We start from the raw sequence: 22,429 nt of genomic DNA, 5'->3' as shown, positions 1-22,429 counted from the left end.
ATTCTCTTCCACATGACTATTTGTAAACCCATAGATATAATTGACACTACATAGAACATATTTTTGTGACCTAGAATAACAAGCACTTACTTGTTTGTGATTCTGTGGGTCAATATTTTAAATTAAATTTATCAGGGTAACCTTGGTTAATAAGATTATGTAAATTTCAAGTGTCCAATATAATATAGCACCTGTATATTGCACTGTGCACTGATCACCCAAAATTTAGTCTCCTTTCACCATGTGTTTGACCCCCACACAGAGAACATGATGCTCTTTGTTACTGATTGTACATACCCTGTTACATCCTGCCAGCTCTCAGTCACCAAGCTTAGGTGACTTTCCTTAGTCCCCAGCTGCAGGAAACCAGCGACGCGTCTTACAAATGTGTCCCCTTCTCGCTCCAGGCTCATAACGTGGGGTTTTCTAGAGTTGAACTGTATCTGGTGTCTGGTTCTTTCTTCATGACCATCTCATTTAAAATCACCCACTCTGTCCTTTTAAATAAGACATTTTGATGGACTAAGCCCATACTCACACATAGCTGAATTATACATTTGGTATCTTGTAATTAGGGGGAGATGCTGTGACTCACCTATAGCTATCTGAAACCTTAACACAGTCAAGCAACCTGCAATTAGGCTGCTGTTGAACGATACTTACCTTTACTAACATCAGCCAAGAGGTCTTAGTCAATGCTTATAGCACGTAAGGGAATTTTACATGTGTAGTAGTCCCCCTTATCTGGGGGCGATACGGTCCAAGACCCCTGCAGACGCCTGAAATTGCAGATAGTACTGAACCCTATATATATGATGTTTTTCCTACACGTACGTGTCTATGATAAAGTTTAATTTATAAATTAAACACTGTAAGAGATTAACAACAACAACAATAATAGAACAATTACAAAATATACTGTGAAAAGTTATAAATGACTTTGGTACTTTTATTAAATAAAATATTGAACGAGGCACCATGACACTACGAGCCATTCTGGTCATCGAGACGGCTGCTGTGTGACTTATGGCTGAGCAGATAACACAGCATGGATGTGCTGAACAGAGGGCGGAGTCAAGTCCTGGATGGGATGTGGTGGGACAGTGTGAGATTTTTCCACATTCCTCAGAATAGCACGCAACCTAAAACAAAAATTGTCCATTTCAGGAATTTCCCACTTAATATCTTCAGTTGACCATAGGTAACAAAGCACAGAAAGCAAAGTCATGGATAAGGGGAACTATGGTACATGTACATGTATGTTTACCAAATAAAAACTAACTTAGCAAACCTCCCTTACCCCCCGTAGACCTTAAACTGTATATATTTGTTAACAACCTTGGCAAATGCCCAAAACAAGATTAAAGTATAACAGTACATAAAAGCTTACTCCACTCTAAGTATGTAAGTTACAAATTAAACTGAGACATATTTTAGCCAAGATCCTTCACCAAATAAAAATTTGTAACACTAAAATCGTCACATTGAAATCTATGGTTTAGAAAAACTTATTCCCCAGTAGTTGAAAATACTTCCACTAACAACTCACGTGCAATTTCAAGTCCCATTTCAATGGATGGGAAGCCCCTAATGTATTTGTTAATGTAGCTTCATAAATAGAGGCACTGAAATGCCTACATGAGTTTCCTCATTCCACAAACACAGGTTTGGTCCAGCCCTGTTGTTAATTCTTAATTACACATGCAAGGGTCTGCATCCCAGTGAGAACGGCCTTTACATCTCCAGTGACTGAAAGGAGCAGGCATCAAGCGTGTTAGCAAATAGCCCATTACACTTTCCCTAACGGCACCCCCACCAGAAACAGCAGTGATAAAAATTAAGCTGTGAACTGGTTTGACTAAGTTAAACCTAATAAGGGTTGTCTATTTTGCACCAGCCTCCAGTCATCCAATTAACCAACTAAGATTTTTAGCATAAAGTGCGTCAAAGATTTTCATCACAAAGTTTTAATTAGGCTGTAAAAAGCTATGGCTAAAAAAAATGATGAGAGTGACGGTTATTCTTGCTTCCCTGATAGCTGAGAGTCAGACTGGGATTAGATGCCCCACTATGCTTTAGTCCTAAACCCAAATAGTTACTGTAACAAAATCACTTACCAGAGTACTACTAGCAAATGCCTGAGACTCAAAGAACTTGATGGTGCTTTACATCACTCTACATAAACCCCAATAAACCTCACTAATCTTGCTAATACAGCCTATCCACCGTCCTCCTCGACAAAGCCTGACACGTTACCTGAGAGGTAGCAGGGCAGTCCTACTCCAGAGTTTGTATCAGCAATAGAGTTTATGGCCCCGATGTTGGATCAGGACATCCAGGGGTGTAACTACTACTAATGGTTCCTTTGTTCAGTGACTAAAGTTTTTCGAGACCTGAGTTTGGACCACAGTAATCTAGGTCGGTTTCTGTTTCTTCTTTATCCTAGTATGAAAAGAACAAGAAAAATAATGCTACTTTACAAAAGCACCTTCAAATTAATAGATGATATAATCTTAATCTAATTAACCTATACCAACCCTGCCCAAGAATAGGGTTTGTAGAATATCAGAGCTTGGTAATAGCATAAAACTTAAAACTTTATAATCAGAGGTTCAACTTTTCTCCTTAACAATGTTTATAGTTAACTTTCTTTTAATTATTCCCATTTTACTCATTATGACATTCTTTATTACTATATATCACCAATTGAATGAGAAGTACTAGGCTATATTCAACTCCATAAAGGACCAAAGCCTGCTCCAACCCACTGTCGATGCCACCAAGCTATTAAAGAACCATTATAACCATTAATACCCTCAAGATGTTTATTACTGCACCAATCCTAGCCCTCACTGTGGCCCTGACACTATGAATTCCATTACCCATATCATATCCATTAATCAAGCGTAAACTAGGGTGCACTGTTCTTTGGTCGGGTTGAGCTTTAAATTCAAAATATGATTGTGTCTGTACACGCAGTAGCACAATTTCATACGCAGTAACACTAGCAATCATTCTATTATAAATTCTGTGAATAAATTCACCTCAACAGTAGTCACCATCAAGAATACTTACGGCTAATTTTTCCACCTTGACCCCTCGCCATGTAACAATTTATCTCAGACTTACCAGAAACCAGCTGAGCTCCACTGGACCCAGCAGGAGGAGGAGCACAACTCGTTTTTAGCTGCCACACTGTGTGCGCAGTAGGCCCACTGGCCCTGTGCTTCTTAGCAGAACGTGCTGACGTGATCGCCATCATTATTACAACAGTGTTATTCCCAGGAGCACTTTGTACCCTCCATATAGTAGAACTATAGTCCATTTTGTCATCAAAACTTTACTCAAGAATCAGCCTCTTCTGTGAATTTACACATCTTCCATGAGGAATTTTCCTAATTTGAACACTAGCCCTTTGCATATGACATGTATCGTTTATTCTACCAATCATCTCACCACACACAAAAGAAATGTCTTAAAAGAGTTACTTTGATAGAGTAAATTATAGATGTTTCAATCCTCGTGTTTCTAGCATTATAGGGATAGAACCTGTTCTTAAGAATTTAAAAAAGAGTCTGTGGTACCGCATTGTACCACACTCTGTAGTCAGGTCGGCTTTGTACGCTACCAGACCCATATCCCCAAAGCGCTGGTTTATATTCTTCCTGTGCCAATAAATCTCCTTATTTTTCTGCCACTATCAATCATTTCAGGAACTATGATTTTCACATTAAACTCACAGTGATTAATGATCTGAACCAGCTTTGAAGTAAACGTATTAGCCGTTATTCCACGTTTAACAAGTTCGACCCACAAGCCACAAGAGCATTCACTAAACATGTTACTCAAGCCACCAGATCTGTACTTTCAGTAACAGCTGGTGTTGCCCTGGCCAGGTGGCTCCCTCGGCTGAGTGTCGCCCCGCACACCAGAGGGCTGCAGGTTTGATTCCCAGGCAGGGCACAGGCCTAGGTTGCGGGTTTGCTCCCTGGGCAGGGCATGTACGGGAGGCGGCCAGTCGATGTTTCTCTCTCACACCAATGTCTGTCTGTCTCCCCCACACCCTTCGCTCCATCCATCCGTTCCTTCCTCTCTTTCTAAATCAAGGAGTGTGTCCTCAGGCGAGGATTAAAATAATAATGGCTACTATTATGAATCCAATGCATTCTGGCCAACTACAATAGCTCTCATCATAAAACCTGGACCTGCCCTGTTCTCCCCTTGGGTGCCCAAACTTACAGAAGCTGCCGTTCTACTGGCATCTGGCCCGACTTTAACACCATGACAGAACATTGCACCACTATCAAGTTTATATCAAATCTCATCATCCACTAATGTAAACAGGCTGCTAATTACAGCTATTTTATATACCATAGTAGGAGATTGGGGAGGACTTGACCAAACCCAACTGCAAAAAACCAGCCTATTCATCAATTGCTCACATAGGTTGAGTAATACCTATTATAGTTTATAATACAACTATAATAGTTATAAAGTCATTTGTATCATAATTGTTATTGCAATTATTTATATAAAATTCAGGTACCACTTTCACTCTCCCTATACATAAAACAAAAGTACCTTAATCTCTATTTTTATTCTCCCTATTGCAGGGGTGTCAAACTTATTTTCACTGGTGGCCACATCAGCCTCGTGGTTGCCTTCAAAGGGCTGAAATAATTTTAGGACTGTGTAAATGAAACTACTCCATAACTGTTAAGGAGTTGAAATTACATCCTGCACTTTGAAGGCAACCATGAGGCTGATGTAGCCCCTGGTGAAAATGAGTTTGACACCCCTGCCCCTATTATATTATCAGGAGGCTTCCCACCAGGGGTGTCAGAGGGGTTTATCTGAATGAGTGATTATTCATGAAGTAAAAAAAGGGCCCTGGCTGGTGTGGCTCAGTGGATTGATTGCTGGCCTGTGAACCAAAGTGTCACCAGTTCAATTCCTGGTCAGGGCACATGCCTGGGTTGCGGGGCCAAGTCCCCAGTTGAGGGTTTACAGGAGGCAACCACACACTGATGTTTCTCTCCCTCTCTTTCTCCCTCCCTTCCCCTCTCTAAACATAAATAAAATCTTTAAAAAGAAAAAAAAAATAAAGGAAGTGACATCACCAAGATCTCCACCTAGGTCATTACTGACTTTGCCCCCCCTCACCAGAACAACTCACAACTATTAATGAACCAACCACTGCTGAGAGAATCCTAGAACAAGGGAGTAAGGCTGAGGTATCCCTCTATGCCACAGAGACCAAGAGAGACCATGTTAGAAGGGTAAGAGGAAAAGCTACACACTGACTGCTTTGCCTCTCTGGTGCAGCACCATCCCAAGAGGTATCCCCTGAGCCAATGGTACCTCCAGTGAAGAGACAGCCCAGGGGTGACATTCACCCTCGCCCCAGCATTGTGGGTTGCTTCATGGAATCCCCTGCTATAGTTTCACCCAATGAGGATCGCAGAGGAAATCTACGGGGCTCAACCATTGGGAGTCAACTGAGACAAAGCAGAGAGAGGCTTCCAACAATCAGTACTTGGGTCTTGGTAGACCAAGGTCCTACCTGCAGAACTGAAGTAGTAGTCCCAAACTATGGCTTTGCTCATCTGCAGAGCCCGGCCGTAGCACATGGGGGATTTGGCAGGGTGCAGGTCTGCTTAACCTGGCTTCCCAAATGAGGAGTTCTATCAGACCTAGAGCCTGGGCTGCCTATGCCCAAGGGAGAAGAGCTAAACCATAGTCCTACCTGCTGCAGATATGGCTCCTGGCACTGTTCAACCAGAAAGCCTGTTTGGGGAAAATGTGGGAGTTGCCTGGAATAGGCCCTCCCAGGCTAACCCAAGCTAGAACCAGACATACAACCTCACCCACTGCAGAAGATGGCCCTCAGCTAGGTGGGAGAGAACACCCAGAAGCTGTGTAACCCAGCAACTCTCCAGCTGAGAGGAAGATAGACAGAGCTTATTGCACCCCCTGTGAGCAAAGTCAGTGGCCCTCTTTGGCCAGGGAACATGGTACACAGTTGGCTTGTGTCCAACCACAAACAAAGAGAATTAGTGGCCCTTGAGCTGCTTTTCCCTGCTTGTGTGGGCAGAAAAGCTAATTCATAGCCCTCTTATTGCTGAATACAGCTGTCAGCCTGCCTGACCAGGGAATGAGAGCACACAGGAAACTGTTGCTCATCCAACAGCCCTGTTTACAGTGCAACTTGGAGAGAAAGCACAGCCTATGGGTTTTTTTTTGTCTTCAGGGCAAAACTGGTGACCTCATCTGACCAGGATATTTAATGCACACTCTTGCCCAATTCAGGCCCCTAAATAACAAACCATGAAGTCCCTGGGTCCCATCCTGCTGCCCAGTCATGGCAGAGAAGCTAATTCATAGCCCCACATACTGGAGTTTAGTCCCCAGTCCCAAATGTCTAGTAAGCCTCATCTTAGAATCCCAGCAACTATGAAGCCCATCCTATCAGCTTGCTTGGGCAGAAAATCGAGCCAGCAGGGCTGTCCAGCTATTTGTAGCCAGTGGCATACACCCCTCTCCTCAAGCCTCAGAGCTCAAACAATTGCCTCATACAAAAACAGACTGTAATAGCAGACCGCACCTGCCCAAAGGCATTCTCAACAGACATGTCCAGAAACCCAGGACTGAGCTGACTGGTGAAAAACCGTCTCTGCCAATGGGAATCTGCAGAGTCTAGAAGAGGAGATCATTTACTCAGATACATAGGGGTCAACATAAGGAATCAAAGATCATTTACAAACCAGGTAAATATGATACCACCAAAGGAACCTAATAAAGATTTAATAACTGATTCTAAAGAAATGGAAATCTAAGAACTGTCAAAGAAGAATAATCCTCTTAAAAAAGTTTAGTGAACTATAAGAACACACAATAAACTAAACAAAATTAGGAAAACAACGTATGAACAAAACAAGAAGTCCAACAAAGAAACAGAAACCATTGGAAAAAACAAATCTCATAGCTGAAAAATACAATAACTGAAGAATTCAATAGAGAGCTTCAAAATCAGACTTGACCATGCAGAAGAAAGAACCAGTGACCTGGAAGGTAGGACAATTGAAATTATCCAGTCAGAGGAGCATAAAGAAAAAAGAATGAAAACAAGTGAAGAAACCCTGTGGGACTTATGGGGCACAATGGAAAGAAGCAGTATTTGCATTATGGGAATTTCAGAAGGAGGAGAGAAAGAAAGAAACAGAAAATATGTTTAAAAGTTTCCAAGCCTGAAGAGAAAAATAGACATCTAGATCCAAGAGGCCCAAAGGATTCCAAATAGGTTGAACCCAAAGAGCGCTACATTGGGACACACAATGAAATTGTTAAAAGGCAAAGGCAAAAAAAAAAAATTTTTAAAGCACTAAGGTAAAAGAGAGAAATTATATACAAAGGAACCCCCATATGAATATAGGCAGATTTCTCAAAAGAAACTTCTCAGTCCAGAAGAGAATTGGTGGACATATTCAAAATATTGAAGGAAAACAAAATGTCAACCAAGATTACTATAGTCAATGAAGCTGTTCTTCAGAAATGAAGGAGGTATGAGGACTTTCCTGAAAAAAAAAAAAAAATACTGCCTAAGGGAATTCATTACCACTAGATCTGTCTTACAAGAAATGCTAAAGGGAGTTCTTTGAGTGGAAATAAAAGAATGCTAATTAACATCATAAAAACATAAGGCAGTGTAAAACTTACTGGTAATGGTAAATACATAGTCAAAGTTGGATTCTGTAATATGATAATGGTAGTGCAAAATTAACTTACAACTCTAAATTTAAAAAATTTAAAAGCATAGTACAAAATAACCATAACTATAACCATCTGTTACTAGTTATACAGTATTTAAAAATGTATAAATTGTAACATTAATAACCTAAAATGTGAGGGGGGAGAAGTAAAAATGTAAAGTGCATAAATTCTAGTTAAGTTGTTATTAATTTAGAGTAGAATTTTAGCTGTGACTAGCATGGCTCAGTTGGTTGGGCATTGTCCTGAAAAGCAAAAGGTCATGGGTTTGATTTCCAGTCAGGGTACATGCCTGGGTTGCAGGTTCAGTCCCCAGTTGGGGCACATAAAAGAGGCAACCAATCAATGTTTCTCACATCAATGTTTCTCTCCCTCTCTCCCTCCATTCTCCTCTCTCTAAAAATAAATAAAAAAAATTTTTAAAGTAGCATTTTATGAATTTAAGGTATTTCATATAAGCCTCATAGGAACCACAGAGAAAAAACCTATAGTAATTACACAAAAAGGACACGATAAAGAAGCCAAAGCATACTAATACAAGACATCAAAACATATCCACAAAGACAGAAGGGTAAGAAACAAGGAACGATGATTTATAAAGCTCAAGAATACAAACAAAATGGCAATAAGTCCTTACTTTTCAATAATTACTTTAAACTTTAGCAGATTAAGTTCTTCAATCAAAATACATAAAATAGCTGAATGGATCTTTTCAAACATACGATCACATACTACCTACAAGACACACACAGACTGACAGTAAAGACATAGAAGAAGATACTCAGGCAAATAGTAACAAAAGCGGGGGCAGGGATAACTATTCTTATATCAAAAATATATACTTTAAACTGATGAAAAAAGAGATAAGAGTTTGATAAAGGGGTCAATACCTCAAGAAAATATAAAATTTAAATATTTATGCTCCCAACATCAGAGCATCTAAATGCATAAAGTGAAAACTAACAGAACTAAAAGGAGAAATTAACAGCAATAATATAATAGTTAGGGACTCTAATACCTCTCTCTCAACAATAGACAGATCATCTGGACAGAGGACCAGAAAACTGCAGATTTGAACAACCCTATCAATCAAAGGGACCTAACAGACACATGCAGAACATTCTATCTGATGACAACAACAGAATACACACTCTTCTCAAGTACACGTGGAACGTTGTCTCGGGCAGACCATATGTTAGGCCACAAAACAACGCTTAGGAAAATCGAGAAGACTGAAATCATACCAGTATCTTCACTGACCACAATGGTATGAAACTAGAAATCAACAGTACAAGGAAAACAAGAAAATCCATAAATAAATGGAAATTAAATAGTACTGTTCTGAACAGCCAATGGATCAAAGAAGAAATTAAATGGGGAATTTAAAAAGTATTTCAAGACAAATGCTAATGGAAACACAGCTACCCAAACTTATGAGATATAGTAAAAGCAGTTCTAAGAGGGAAGTTCATTACAATAAATGCTTACATTAAGAAGCAAGAAATGTCCCCAATAAACAATTCAACTCCACATTTTAAGGAACTAGAAAAAGAAAAACAAACAGAGCCCAAGGTTAGAAGGAAGGAAATAATAAAGATTAGAGCAGAAACGAATTAGAGAACAGGAACACAATAGGAAAAATTACCCAAACTAAAAGTTGATTCTTTGAAAAGATAAACAAGTTGACGAAACTTAAGCTAGATTAACCATGGAAAAAAGGACAAAAATCAATAAAATTATAAATAAAAAGGGACACATTATAACTGATACCAAAGAAATATAATAAATCATAGGCTATTACGAACTAATTAACAGAAACATACAGATTACCAAGACTGAATCAGAAAGAAATAGAAAGTCTGAAATTTGCAGCTCACTTTTGACACATTTGATCAGTCACAGCAACTTCTCCATATACTGCACAAATCTTTTTTTGTGTTTTAGTTGTATTTCTACCTTTCTTGAAATAATAAATCATAATATGCTGAAAATGTTGCTTATTATCTTCCATCTTCAATATTAGAATGGCTACACAAAAATTCACCAATTTTGATAGGTTTTTTAATGCACACTGATATGCCAGCTGTCACAATACAGTCTAATAAAATTGTTTCAAATGAAGTTAAAGACAGCTAAGTGCAACAAGAGCCATCTTAACAGAAAAAAAAAATCAAAAACTTATTGGCTAACCCAATAGTAACCCATGTTTACTATGTCTTTTCTACAGAGCAGTATTTGCCAGTTGTAGGAGGAGTTGTCCACAGCTTTCCATTATTTTCAGGCTTATAGCCTCAACCACTCAACTCTGCCTGAGCAAAAACTTATTTTACAATTATATTTGTAGGCGGTAATATAACTCTCTTTCCGCAGCATTTCCTTGGCCTTTCAGGAATGCCACAGCAGGACCCGACCATGAAGCTGCAAACACAACATGCAATGCCGTCTCACCCACAGGCGCACTCATTTCATTAGCAGCGGAAGCACGAATTAGGAGTTTTTATACACTGAGAAGCATTGGCATCTAAACAAGAAGCATCAGCAGTAGAATTAACCACTGCCCATCTCAAAACACCAGTCTCAGATGATTGCATGGATGTCCCCCACTGCATCCTGCATTTGAAGAACCTACTTCTGCACATTTAACATCAGAAAGGAGGAAACGGAACCTTCTCCAAGTGGGTTCAAGCCAACGTCATAACAACTATGTCTTTCTCAGTAAGTGAGAGAGTAAAAGTTACATCACTTTTTAAAAGTTAAAATATTATAGTTTTGAACCCTTTATATCTGTATGGCATGTCCATTCCAACTAAGATACCAAGATGCAACATCACTTACTACAGAAAACTCTTTACATTTTCATGATCATGGACAAAGAATCGTTTTCCTAATTCATTAGCCCTTCACATTATTTCATTACTATTAACAACTGAACGAACCCACACAAGTGCAACGGATGCCCATGTGGAAACAGTTTGAACTAATCTACCTGTTGTCTTCATTTTAATTGCTCTACCATTGCAAATTCTTTATATAATAGATGAAATCAATAACTTTCCCGAACTGTAAAAACCTATAGCCACCAATGATACTCAAGCTGTGTATACACAGACTGCAAAGATTTATGTAACTTTTGCAACTGATCAAAAGCCAGAACTGTGACTACTAGAAGTTGATAATGAAGCAGTTCTACCTATAGAAGTAATAACCTGAATGCTAAATTAGTCCAAAGATGGCTGGCACTCATGAGCTATGTATTCCCTCCCTAGGCTAAAAGATAAATATCACTCCAGGTGCTTTAATTAAACAACCCTAACATCAGGCTTATACTACTATGGACAATGATTAGAAATTTGTTGGTTGAATCATATCTTTATGCCTATTGTCCTTAAATTGATTCTACTAAAATATTTCAATGAATAATCAGCATCTGTAATATGAAGTCATTAAAAAACTAAGTAGTGCCCTGGCTGGTGTGGCTCAGTGGATTAAGCATGGGCCTGCAAACCAAAGCCTTGCCAGTTCAATTCCCTGTCAGAGCACATGCCTGAGTTGTAGGCCAGGTCCCCAGTAGGGAGTGAGCGAGAGGCAACCACACATTGATGTTTCTCTCCCTCCCTTCCTCTCTCTCTAAAAAAATAAATAAAATCTTAAAAAAAAACTAAATAGCATTAATCTTTTAAGTTAAAGACAGAGTTTCAACCTCTTCTTAATGATATGCCACAACATCAACATGATACATCAACATGATTATATTTTATCAATTACAGTATCATTCATTGTATTTCAATTAAAAATTTCAAAACACTTTTATCCTTCACCTCCAGAACTAAACAATTAAAACACCGAAATATTATATCCCTTAAGAAACAAAATGAACAAAAATTTATTTGCTTCTGTCACTAACCCAACCATAATAGGATTACTTGTTATTCTATCTCCAAGCATTTTATATCCCAAACCTAACTAATAGGTGCTTTTTATTTTTATCCAACAATGACTAATTCAATTTACATCAAAACAAATAGTAGCTGGGTAGAGGAGGGCAAAGGGGGAAAAATTGGGACAACGGTAATAGAATAACAAGAAAAAAAATTTTTTTAAATAGTAGCCATTCACAATGATAAAGGACAGGCCTGATTTCTAATATTCCTATCACCAAATCTACTAGGCCTTCTACCACATTCACTTACACATCCCACACAGCTGTCAATAAATCTAAGAATGGGCAGTCCCCTATGGGCAGAACAGTAGTTACTGGTTTCTGCCACAAAACAAATCTTTAGCCTATTTCCCACCTGAGAGTCACCCACCCCACTTATTCTATATTAGTCATTATTGAAGCCGTCTGCCTATTTATTCATCCAGTAGACTTAGCTGTGTGACTAACTGCCAACATTACAGCTGGCCACCTACTAATTCATTTAACTGGAGGAACAACATTGGCCTTAGGGGACATTAGCTCTCCTGGTTGGTGTGGTTCAGTGGATTGAGCGCCAGACTGTGAAACAAAGGGTCGCCAGTTCAGTTCCCTGTTAGGGCACATGCCTGGGTTGGAGACCAGGTCCCCAATAGGGGGTGTGCGAGAGGCAACCATGTATCGATGTTTCTTTCCCTTTCTCCCTCCCTTCCTCTCTCTTTGGGGATAAATAAATAAAATCTTTTAAAAAAAGAGGCATTAGCTCTGCTACAGCAACTTATCAAATTTAGTTTTTTGATCTATTCTTGAATTCGCAGTAACTTTAATTCAAGCTTACACAGTTATGCTACAATACTGGGAAGTCTTTACCTGCGTAGCACTTAGTGGCCCAGCGAACGCATGTGTGCCACATATGGGTGTCCCTTGTTTCATCGTGCTCCACCCTGTCGCACTTCACAAGTGCTGAGTTTTTACAAATTGAAGGCAATACCCTTCATCAGCAAAAAGATCACAGTGTGCTTTATTGCCAGGGTCTGGGACTGAACCTGCAATATCTCCCATGTCTGCCTGTAGAAAGTGAGCCCCGGGCCCTGACCATTTCCCGGGGCCCACACCCGTAAGAGCCCTCACTTGGAAGGCGTCCTGGCGCTTTCCCCCAGTGGCGGAGCTGCTGTGAAGAAAGTTGGACATTTGGCCACCAACCCCCTTTCAGATGACTGGACCCCTTTCCAGACTCCCACCCCCTTTATTCACGGGCCCTCACGCGCCCCTCTTCCTGGGAACCGGTGGAGTCATCTCTCTCCCAGGGCCTTGTCTTCCCTGGGCGTTCCCCCACCACTTCCAGCTCCCTCTGGCTGCCTCCTCGGTCTATCTTTCCACTTCTACAGGCTCATCCCGAAACCCACCTTGCTCCATGCAGGAGAAGACCTCTGGACTGTTTTCATTTTGTGCTGGCTTTTTCACGGACTAGCTGCGTGACCTGACCTGAGCACAGGTTTCTCTGGGCCTCAGTTTCCTTGTGTGTAGAAAGAAGGTCAGGTCAGGCAGGATCCATGAGAGCAAGCTGCGTTCTCAGGAAGTCCAGCCCCCTGTGCGTCAGCGGTGGAGTGGGCATCAGGATGCCTTCCGAGCCCCCGGTCCTTCCTGCTCACCATTGGCATGACCAGCGTCCTCCGTTCCCTCCCTAACATGAGTTGGAATCATTAGCAGACAAGACTGAGGTCCAAGCGTGGATTGGCCCAGGCCGCCTTTCAAATTCTCCTGGCCCGTAAGTGCTCTTCTGGGAGGTGGGCTCCTGCCGGCCCTCCTGCTGCCGGCCTTCCTTCTCTTGGTGACCTCTGGGTGGAGGCCAACAGAGAAAGTCGTCGGTCTCACTCCATTTCGCAGACGAGGAAATGGGGGCACGGAAAGACGAGACGAGTTGCTTGGTTCTCACCCAGGGCATGGATGAGATTTGGGCGTTCTGGTTTCTGACCCCAAAGTGCGGCAGCTTTCCCTCATAGTTGACGTTGCCCAGCTGGCATCCCACGTAAGGGCTTTCACGTGGGAAAACATCCCTTAAGTTGCAAATGCGAGAAAGATGAAAGCAAGTTAAGGCAAAGCTGAGGAGAGTGGCTCCGCTGGGACTGGCATCTACGGGCGGGGGTAGCGAGATAACACCCGAAATGAAACTCATCTGCTCATACAAAATCAAAAACAAAAACAGAAACGGTTCCCTCTGCAGGCCGGGGCCAAGAGGAGGGCACTTTCCCATCCCATCAGCTTCCCTGTGCACTGCTCCTCGCTGAGCATGAGCTTCAGCGTTCCCAAGCCCCATGTCCCCCAAAACGTGGAAACACCCCAGAGCAGCCTCCATGGAACTGGAAGATGTCCTCATAGAGTCGACCTGGAAATGTCAGGAGGACTCCATTGCCCCATTCTAAGTGCCTTCCAGGAGGGGAGTCCACCCCCACTTTCCCCTGTGACACCTGTGTCCTTAGTTGGCCTGCCCTATGTAGACAGACATGTTCCCAGCAATCAAGTCAAATCTCTCCGATGTGGCCTGAGCCACCTCCTCCTCCAGGTCTGTGGGTGGAGTCAGCACGGCATTGGGACCCGGCTGTGTGGGGAGTCGGGCCCAGGTCTCCCCCTGCTCAGGAAGCAGCCCAGTGTGTCAGGCTGAAGCCCCAATCATCCTTCCTGCCCACCAGGTCCCTGATTCTGCTTCTTAGCACACCCTTGTGGATTACCAGGGGACTGTCCAGGGGAAGATAGAGAGGAAGAGGGCACTCATCCTGCCCTAGGGAAGACAGGGAGCAACTGCCGTGGGGAGGCACCCCCCACCCCCGCCACCCCTGTGGGTGCGGTGAATGATGTAGCTGCTTCTCTCCACAACGCCCCTCCCCCGCCCCCTGGAGGACGACGCTGCTCCTCCTCGGGGCTGAGATTCTCAGACCTCTCCCTTCCCTTCCCTCACACACCCCGCTGCCTGTGCACACACCCGCAGCCTCCCCGGTCTGCACTGCTCGCTGACCTCCTGACCACTCTGCTCGCTCTTTGGGGTGTGAGCCCTTGCACTGCTGCCCCCACCGAGGGTACAAATAGTTATGCTCGACCCAGCGGACTCTGGTCTAACATTCGTTAGCATCCCTTGGAATACTTGAGAGTTGAACCTGTGACCTAACAGCCAGCTACTGACTCTCTTCTAAGAATTTACCCGATGAGAAGCCCACACACATTCTCTTTGACTGGGGTGATATCTCTATTTAGCCCACTTATGATGCGCGTTTTAAATGGATACCTTTTATCGGTATCTTACAATTCTTGGATGTTGAGAGCAATGGGTCTAATTACAAAGAGTATAGAGATTTGAGGGTAGATTTTTCTTTTGCGTAATAGTCGAAGATTAAACATATTACAACTCTGGAGTTGGTAATGGGAAGTCAGGTTTGCTAACAATCTGTGAAGTTGTACAATTATTTCCAAGATGCTTTTCTCCATCTTTTGGTCCGCCTGGTTGAAGTCATAAATGGCACAGTCGGCCAGTCAGGTGTATCAGACATAGGAGCCGATTGTGTTTTTCTGTCCCCTGACTAGTGAGATGGCCGTGTCTGATCGGCACACACGCAGCCTATCGGCAGAGCGTGCCCTTAGCTGGAGCCATTATATTGTCTGCCTGGACAAGTCTCCTAGCTGAGCCAGCAGGAGCCGGTTAGGGGCACTGGGCCCCTCAGCGGCTGCAGGCACCTGTGGACACAGGCTCCGTGTGGACAGGCAGTGGTGCTGACGGCTTGGGAGGCTGGGGGCTGCAGCCGGCCCCTTCCCCTGTGTCCCTGGACTGCAGAAACATCAGTCTCCCAGGCCACTCTCAACTCCTGTGGCAGCCAATTACTCAATGGCTTGTGGCAGGACCTACACCCTCCTGTCCCAGGACCGTGCAGGGAAGAGATGCATGAGGCTTTCGGTTAGACTAACTCTGCATTTCCTCCATTCCCCCTTCTGCATCCTTCTCCTGTAAGGGAGGGGCAAGTCCAGCAAAACACAGAGTTCTGGTCTTCAGAGATCTCAAATCAAGGAATGGGGGCGGGGTATGCAGGCAGGATTCTGCTTTAGCATGGTATTTGTTATTTCACTTTATACGACTGAATTATATGTACTTTGTAAACCAGCTTCAATCTTTTGTGAACTGTAGAGTCTGAGAATAAACCAGTTAAACTGTAAGAGTCTGTGTGTGTACATGGTGCAGCAGGTGGGGTGTCAGGTTTGGTTCCTTGGCACCTCTCTTGAGTGTCCATGGCGTCTCCCTGCTGTCTCTGCTGCTGGAGAAAGTTGAGCTGCTGCATTAAACCTTTGAAGGGTAGCAGAATATGCTACCCCAAAATGTGCCACTCTGGCCTACTGATTATTTTTAGCTGGCACTTGAGAACCAGCAAACGCAAGGAGAGGCTTTCTCTGAAGTCCCCTCATCTGCCTGAAGACCGGTCCTCCAGAAGGGACCCAACCATCATAAACCCCTTCTGGGTGTTCCACCCGCCGCAGTGGATGGACGCCCATCACAGGGAAGGAGCCTGAAAGTCCACACCACACCCCGGCAGACTTCCTCATGGAAGTCTGTTCTCAGGGCCCGTTTATTGTTCCTGAAAAGCGTTCACTCTCGCCGAAGAGGCCGCCACTCCCCCAGCTCTTTCCCTTTCAGATGCTGTGGAAGCCTGAACTCTCAGCCACCTCAGCTGGTTACTATTTCCCCCGGGTATCTCCCATGGACCCATGTTAGTAAACTTCTGTTTGTTCTGAAGTTTACCAACTTCTGTTTGCTCTCTTGTTAATCTGTCTTTCATTACAGAGTTTTAACTCAGAAGGGTAGAAGCAAAATTATCTTTCTTCCCCTATACCCTGCTGATGGAGGGAGATGGTTCTGACTGAGGCCTCCAGCAAGAAATGCTTGGGGCCCTCCGGGATGAACTCCTCACAAGGGACAGGAGCCGAGGAGGGTGACCCAGGTCCAGTGTCCGGGCAACGTCTCCCTGCAGGGAGAAGGGCCGTTGGCACAGCCCGAGGCTAGGATTTGAAGGCCCGTGACTGGGGCCACCCTGCTCTGGGGAATGAGAACTCAGGAACAAACTAAAGAGCTCTCTCCTGGGACCCCGAGGCAGGGGCATTCTCGGTGGAGCATGCTTGGCTAAGCGGCTGCCATGGCTGCGTCCCTTGAGGAACCACGCTGTCCCAGCGGGGATCTGGAGCACCAGGCTGACACCAGGCAGAGGAAGGGCTCCCTGGGCTGCGGGTCACCTGCTGAAATAACTGTGTAGGAAGTGGGTCTAGGAGCAAAATGGGGCTGGGCTGCCGAGGGCCCTGCAGTTTGGGGAATGCAGGTGTGTGCTGACAGCAACAGGTTCTCAGCATGCCGTTCGCCAGCAGCGCTCTGCTAAGGACTCACAGGCCCGGGACACGGAGTAAAGCAGTGAAGCAGTGAAGCCAGATGGGTGTGATGGGAAGGCACAGACTTGATCTGAGTCTCAAGAGTTGATCAGTGCAAGCCAAGGGTCCGGGTGGGAGTAAAGGACCGTTGCAGCAGGAAGGGTGCAATACGTGAGATGGAAGAAGACACTCCAGCTCCTGCTTTTGCAGGAGGACTGGTTTTAGGTCTCAGCTGGTCCAGACTGAGTTGGTGCGAGGGGTCAGCTGAGGTGGACGGGAGAGGAAGGACTTCGAGAGGAGAAGGCCAGATGTCAGCTGGGTCATGCGTGTGAGGTTAAAAGCACCCAAGACGAAGGCAGGACTTGAACCAGAAGAGACTTGAGTGCCAGGTGCCAACACCTGAGCTGGAAGATGGGAGATCTAGAAGGTCACTGATGACAGTGGAAGGGCAGAGGGTGACATGGTGGTTTAAAGAGCAAAGGGTAGGAGAGAAGTGGTCTCAAGGGAGAACAACTAACTGTGCTCGTGATGAGTGCCCTGAGTGGGAAGGACCAGGCACTCTGAAAATGACGGGGTGGGGGTGGCGTGGGGAGCCAGGGCTTATTTAGAGTAGGAGGTCTCTCTGGGGAAACGACATGTAAGGGCAGAATTGAAGAGTGAATGGGAGTTGGTTAGCTTACCCCTGAGGGACCCTAAACTGACATTGAACATAGCCATGGCTGCCGCCCTGTGCGTGAGAAAGGATGCTGTGGACAGGCCCACCCGGGAGAGGCGAGGAGCACGGCGCTCCCCACGCGGCTCTGCCTCTCCCTGGCCAGGTGAGGTGAGCGCTGCCCGCCCTCTCTGGGCATGGGGCGCCACGGCACTTACCTCGTGGGCTTGTTACGGAATGCACACGAGATGCATCCACCACCAAAACCACATGGAGGCCCATGTGGGGTCACCTGCTGCCACTCTTCAGGAGAAGATGTTTCTCCTGGAATGGCCTCTGGGCCCAAATCTCAGCAGGCCTTTCTCTCTATATTTATTTAATCCTTTCAATAACCCTGTGAGGTAGGTTAGGGGAAAAAAAGCCCCAAAGAAGTTTTCTTTTTGTTCTTTCTAAGTCAACACTGCCCGAAGCCCTGGCCCCACCTGCATGCTGTGGCTGTGTGCGACAAGGCGCCTTTTGTTAATATCTGGGGCATTCGGGGGGGTGGCTTCCTGCCAAACTGCCTTTTAATTTATCAGACTCTCAGGTCTCAGGTGTTCAGGCTCTTATTGCTTCACTTTTTAGGTCAGCAGTTGCTGTGAGAGAAGCCAAGTGTGTGACCAATGCCACCTGGTGAGGCTGCGCCCAGGTGCCGAGGTCCCCACATGCAGCGCCACTGCTGTCCCAGGTGTCTGGGTCGGGCCATTTTGAGAGTCATCTCCAAGCGTCTTGGACAGGTTACCATATCTGATCCTGAAACAGGTAAGTTACCTGTATGGACAATGTCAAAATGATTTCACCCCTCCCTGCACATTACCAGCAAGCTGTTTGAATAAGGCAAGAAATGCTGTGAACCTTTTGCTTCTTTTTCTCACTTATTTTCTTATTTATTTCAGCTTGCTATATTTTTGGAGCCCTGTAAGCAGCTTTTAATCCTTTCTGGAATCATAAGTGTCAACCAGGAAGTGCAGGGCGAGAACCAGGGGTGAAGTAATGGGGCCTGAGACACGCAGGTGGAACCAGAACAGGTGAGGCAGATCCAGCCCTGAACCCCGGCTGCTGACTGGCTGGGGGAGCGCCTCGGCAGGGCCTCCCCATGCCCCTCAGGGACCCCACAGCAGCAAGGCACTTCGCAGAAGTTTTGGTGGCTGCAGGTGAGGGTGGAGCAGAAGTAGAATGACAGAGGAGATAAGACAGGTAACTATTAGGATGGTGAGCTTTTGTGACCATGTGATACACACCTTTCAGGACGTCTAGAAACACTGGGGCTGTGCGCTGCAGGGAGAAGCCAGGTGTGCTGGCAGCAGCTCAGACCACGGCAAACTGAGTGCTGGAAGTCAACACGGCCTCACTCTGTTTTCCCTGAGAGCCCCGAGTTCCCTGCTCTTCTCCTTCCTTTCCCCATGGATTCGTCAGGTCAGCCTCCCTGAAGGAGAAGAGCCACAGATGGAAGGTGAGGTGAGTAGCCAGAGACCAAAGAGAAAAACATTTATCAGTGGCCCGCCGCGTGCCAGGAAAGACATCCTTTGAGGTAGGTCTGCTTATTCCCACACTCCAGGTGAGGACACAGAGGCACAGGAAGTTGTTTACTTGGCCAAGGTCACACAGCCGGTGACAAAGCCAGGATGTAAACTAAGTTCTGTCTCGTCCCCCTTTTGCATGCTGTAGAGAAATAATCCACTCTCTGGGGCCTGTTTAGTGGTAGGTGTTTGATGGAGCCAAAGCAAGACACCAGGAGGTCACTACATTTCTGCGAAACCCTCACTGTCAATGTCTGGTCTCCTCTAGCCTGCTGCCGGCTGCTGTCACTGCTGTGGAAGTGGTGACTCTCCCTCCGCGTTGTGGAGGCCTACGCCGGTGAGACCTCCAGAGTGCCGGGCAAATCCTCACTCTCTGAGACCACTCCTTGCATCCCCTACCCCTGGCTCCAGCTAACTGCACTTAAGCTGAGCTGTTAAAAACCTTGCCAAAATAACAGCGCCACCCCGGTTAGTAGAATGACTGCACTGGGTATCAGCTAAGGAGTTAAATCTAAATCCTCAATTCAAGCTTGTCATATCAGTTGATCTTACTCAGGACATGTGTCTCAGGCTCCTGGGTCTAAGTCCAGCTTAGGGGTAGGGGAGGAGGAAAATGCCCAGGAAGCTCGGCCTCCCCCAACCACAGCACGTTGCAGGGGTTGGCAGCTCGATGGGGCCTTGCCAGGTTCAGAGGCATTGCTGGCAGTCCTGGGAATAACTGATGAAATGTTGACCCGAGACTGAGCACTTGAAAATAAATTCCTGCACCCCGGCCCCAAGGGAGTCTCAGGAAATGTCAGGAACTGGGAGAGGAATGCACGTTTCTGGGTGCTAAGGCACATTTGGGGCAGAACCAGAGAGAGACCAAAAGAGAACCTAGAAGCTGGCAGTCTTAATGACTGATTGTCTTTCTGTCATTTTTTCAATTCTGAAAAATGGCAATTGTAAATTCTACAAGCCAGAACACGCCACTCGCCCAGAACATCTTTTCCGAGTTGCCCTGGGGAGTGTTGTATGGCCGGTGCTGCAGGAGTGAAGGACACATGGTCCTTAGGTCACCGCTCTGAGGACAGAGCAGAAGCTCAGCCCTCCCAGCTGCGCTTCTCGCTGTGCGCTTCCTGGGAGGCCTCAGCAGCAGATTGCCACTGGGCAGGTGTAGCCACATCTGCACGTATCGGCTCCTCCAGCCTTCCTGACTTTGTAACAAGCATCGCCAACAGACCACAGGAAAGTATTCCTTCCAGAATTCCTGAATGCCAGGCGTATGCATTCAACTGCCTACCGAACTCCTCCACTTAAATATCTAGTGGACATCACAGAGTTAACATGCCCCAAATGGAACCCCAAAACCCCCCCTTCCACCTTGACTGGCCTTCAGTTTTCCCTGTCTGGGTCAATGCCAGCACCATCCTTCCAGGTCCTCAGGCCAAAAAACTTGGAATTCAAACCCAAATCCAGTCCAGGAAAAGCCTGTCTTCAAGGTATATGCAGAACACAATCGCCTTTACCACCTTCGAACACAAGCCAGAGTTCTCTCCTGGGTTATTATAATAGCTTCCTAAATGGTCTCCTCCCTTCCACCCTCCCTCCTCCTCAGGCTATTCTCATGCAGAAGCAACTGTCTTCTTTTTAAAAATAAGTCAGGTCATATCACATTCTGCTTAAAAAAAAAAAAGGAAAAAAACCCTCCAAAGTCTTCCCATCTCATTCAAAGTACTTACAACGGCGCACAGCGAAGCCTTCCACAACCTGGTGCACGGGCTCACCCGCACACCTGCCCTCTCTGACCTCCTTCCCTGTTCCTCCCTGTCTTGCCCGCCGGCTCCATGCACCCTGGACTCTTCTTCCTTGAATTCCCCTGTTCCTGCCTCAGGCCCTTTGCTTTGGCTGTTCCCTCTGCCAGTGTTCTTCCCTCCTTCCTCCAAATATCATTATATTTCTCTGCCATAGCTTTAAAACAGATTCAAATTCATCGTTTAAAAATACATCAGATTCTTCGATACTTCTCCCATCAAGAGGTGGAGTGCAACCCTAGACTCAGCGACTCAATTCTAAGAAACAGAATACAGCAGAGTTGTGGTGTGGGACTTCAGAGACTACGTCATAAAAGGCACTGCCACGCCTTCCTCATTTGCTCTCTCTTGGGTCACTCTGGGGGAAGCCAGCTGCCCTGTCCTGAGGACAGTCAGGAGGCTCTGTGGGAAGGTCCACATGGCAAGACACGGAGGCCTCCTGCCCACAGCTGTGGGCGCGAGCCGCCATGGAGCCACCTGGGCTGGCCTGCAGAGGAGGCAGCCCTAAGCCAACTGCTTGACGGAGACACCCTGAGCTGGAGCCACCCAGCTAAGCGGCTCCCAGATTCTTGACCCTCGGTAACTGAGAGAGAGAATAAATCTCAGTTGTTTTAAGTGTCTAAATTTAGAGTTAATTTGTTATGCAATATTAGTTTATGAATATGGTTGCTTCCTCATTCCCTTCAAGTTTTGCTGCAATGTCACCTTTGGGGACACGCCCTCCTGAACTGCCCTATTGAAACTGAAGTCTCCCCAGCCCTCCCCAGTTTCCTTCTGCAGCTTCTGACTCTCCATTGCACTTGGTGCTTTCTAATACTCTGTATAATTTACATGTGTCTTTTATTATCTTTCTCCTCATTAAAATATAAGTTCCACGTCGGCGAAAGATGTTCTATTTTGTTTATTGGAACATGGTCAACAATCAAATATTTGCTGACTGTATATGTGAATGCTTGCCTTGGCTTAATTCTCTGAATGTGCTTGCTTCCTGAAGTCAAGGTTCATCCATTTTTTAAAGCTTGTTCTGATGCTGCTTTTCTAAGGATTTTGTCTGGGCTTATCTTTTCTCACTACTACACCGGCCGGAAAAGGCTATTTGGTTTTAGAGAGTGACAGGGCCATCCGATCTCTTTCCTAAGAGCAGATCTGCTACCAAGACCAGCTCCTTGAAGGCTGGTGGGTATGTCTTTCATACTTGACCCATGACTGGTTTCCATGGAGTTTAATTTAGTCAGACGGGCTCCAAAAGACACAAACAGTCCAAGCAGCAGATATTCCAAGTGGAAGCTAATCTGATTGTCCTTGGTGCCAGTACATTCAAGCCTGTCATGTGTGGCCAGCCTGC

General features: G+C 45.2%; 2 long non-coding RNA genes across 2 annotated transcripts; one reads left to right on the top strand and one right to left on the bottom strand.

Moving 5' to 3' along the window:
- Window positions 1-2,275: 2,275 nt before the first annotated feature.
- Window positions 2,276-19,134, bottom strand: LOC123824941. Its single transcript, XR_006786783.1, has 3 exons — window positions 19,013-19,134; window positions 13,090-13,740; window positions 2,276-2,442 (listed from the first exon to the last, which is right to left on the bottom strand). It is a non-coding gene; the product is annotated as an uncharacterized LOC123824941 (long non-coding RNA).
- LOC123824940 lies at window positions 18,385-20,627 on the top strand. Its single transcript, XR_006786782.1, has 4 exons — window positions 18,385-18,533; window positions 18,668-18,799; window positions 19,020-19,229; window positions 19,560-20,627. It is a non-coding gene; the product is annotated as an uncharacterized LOC123824940 (long non-coding RNA).
- The last annotated feature ends 1,802 nt before the right edge of the window (window positions 20,628-22,429 follow it).

The sequence above is a fragment of the Phyllostomus hastatus genome, unplaced genomic scaffold (assembly GCF_019186645.2).
Source record: "Phyllostomus hastatus isolate PE091 unplaced genomic scaffold, TTU_PhHast_1.1 phas_contig_58, whole genome shotgun sequence".
Lineage (NCBI taxonomy): Eukaryota > Metazoa > Chordata > Mammalia > Chiroptera > Phyllostomidae > Phyllostomus > Phyllostomus hastatus.
Note: the sequence above shows the minus strand (reverse complement) of the source record. Positions and strands in the feature narration are given on the sequence as shown.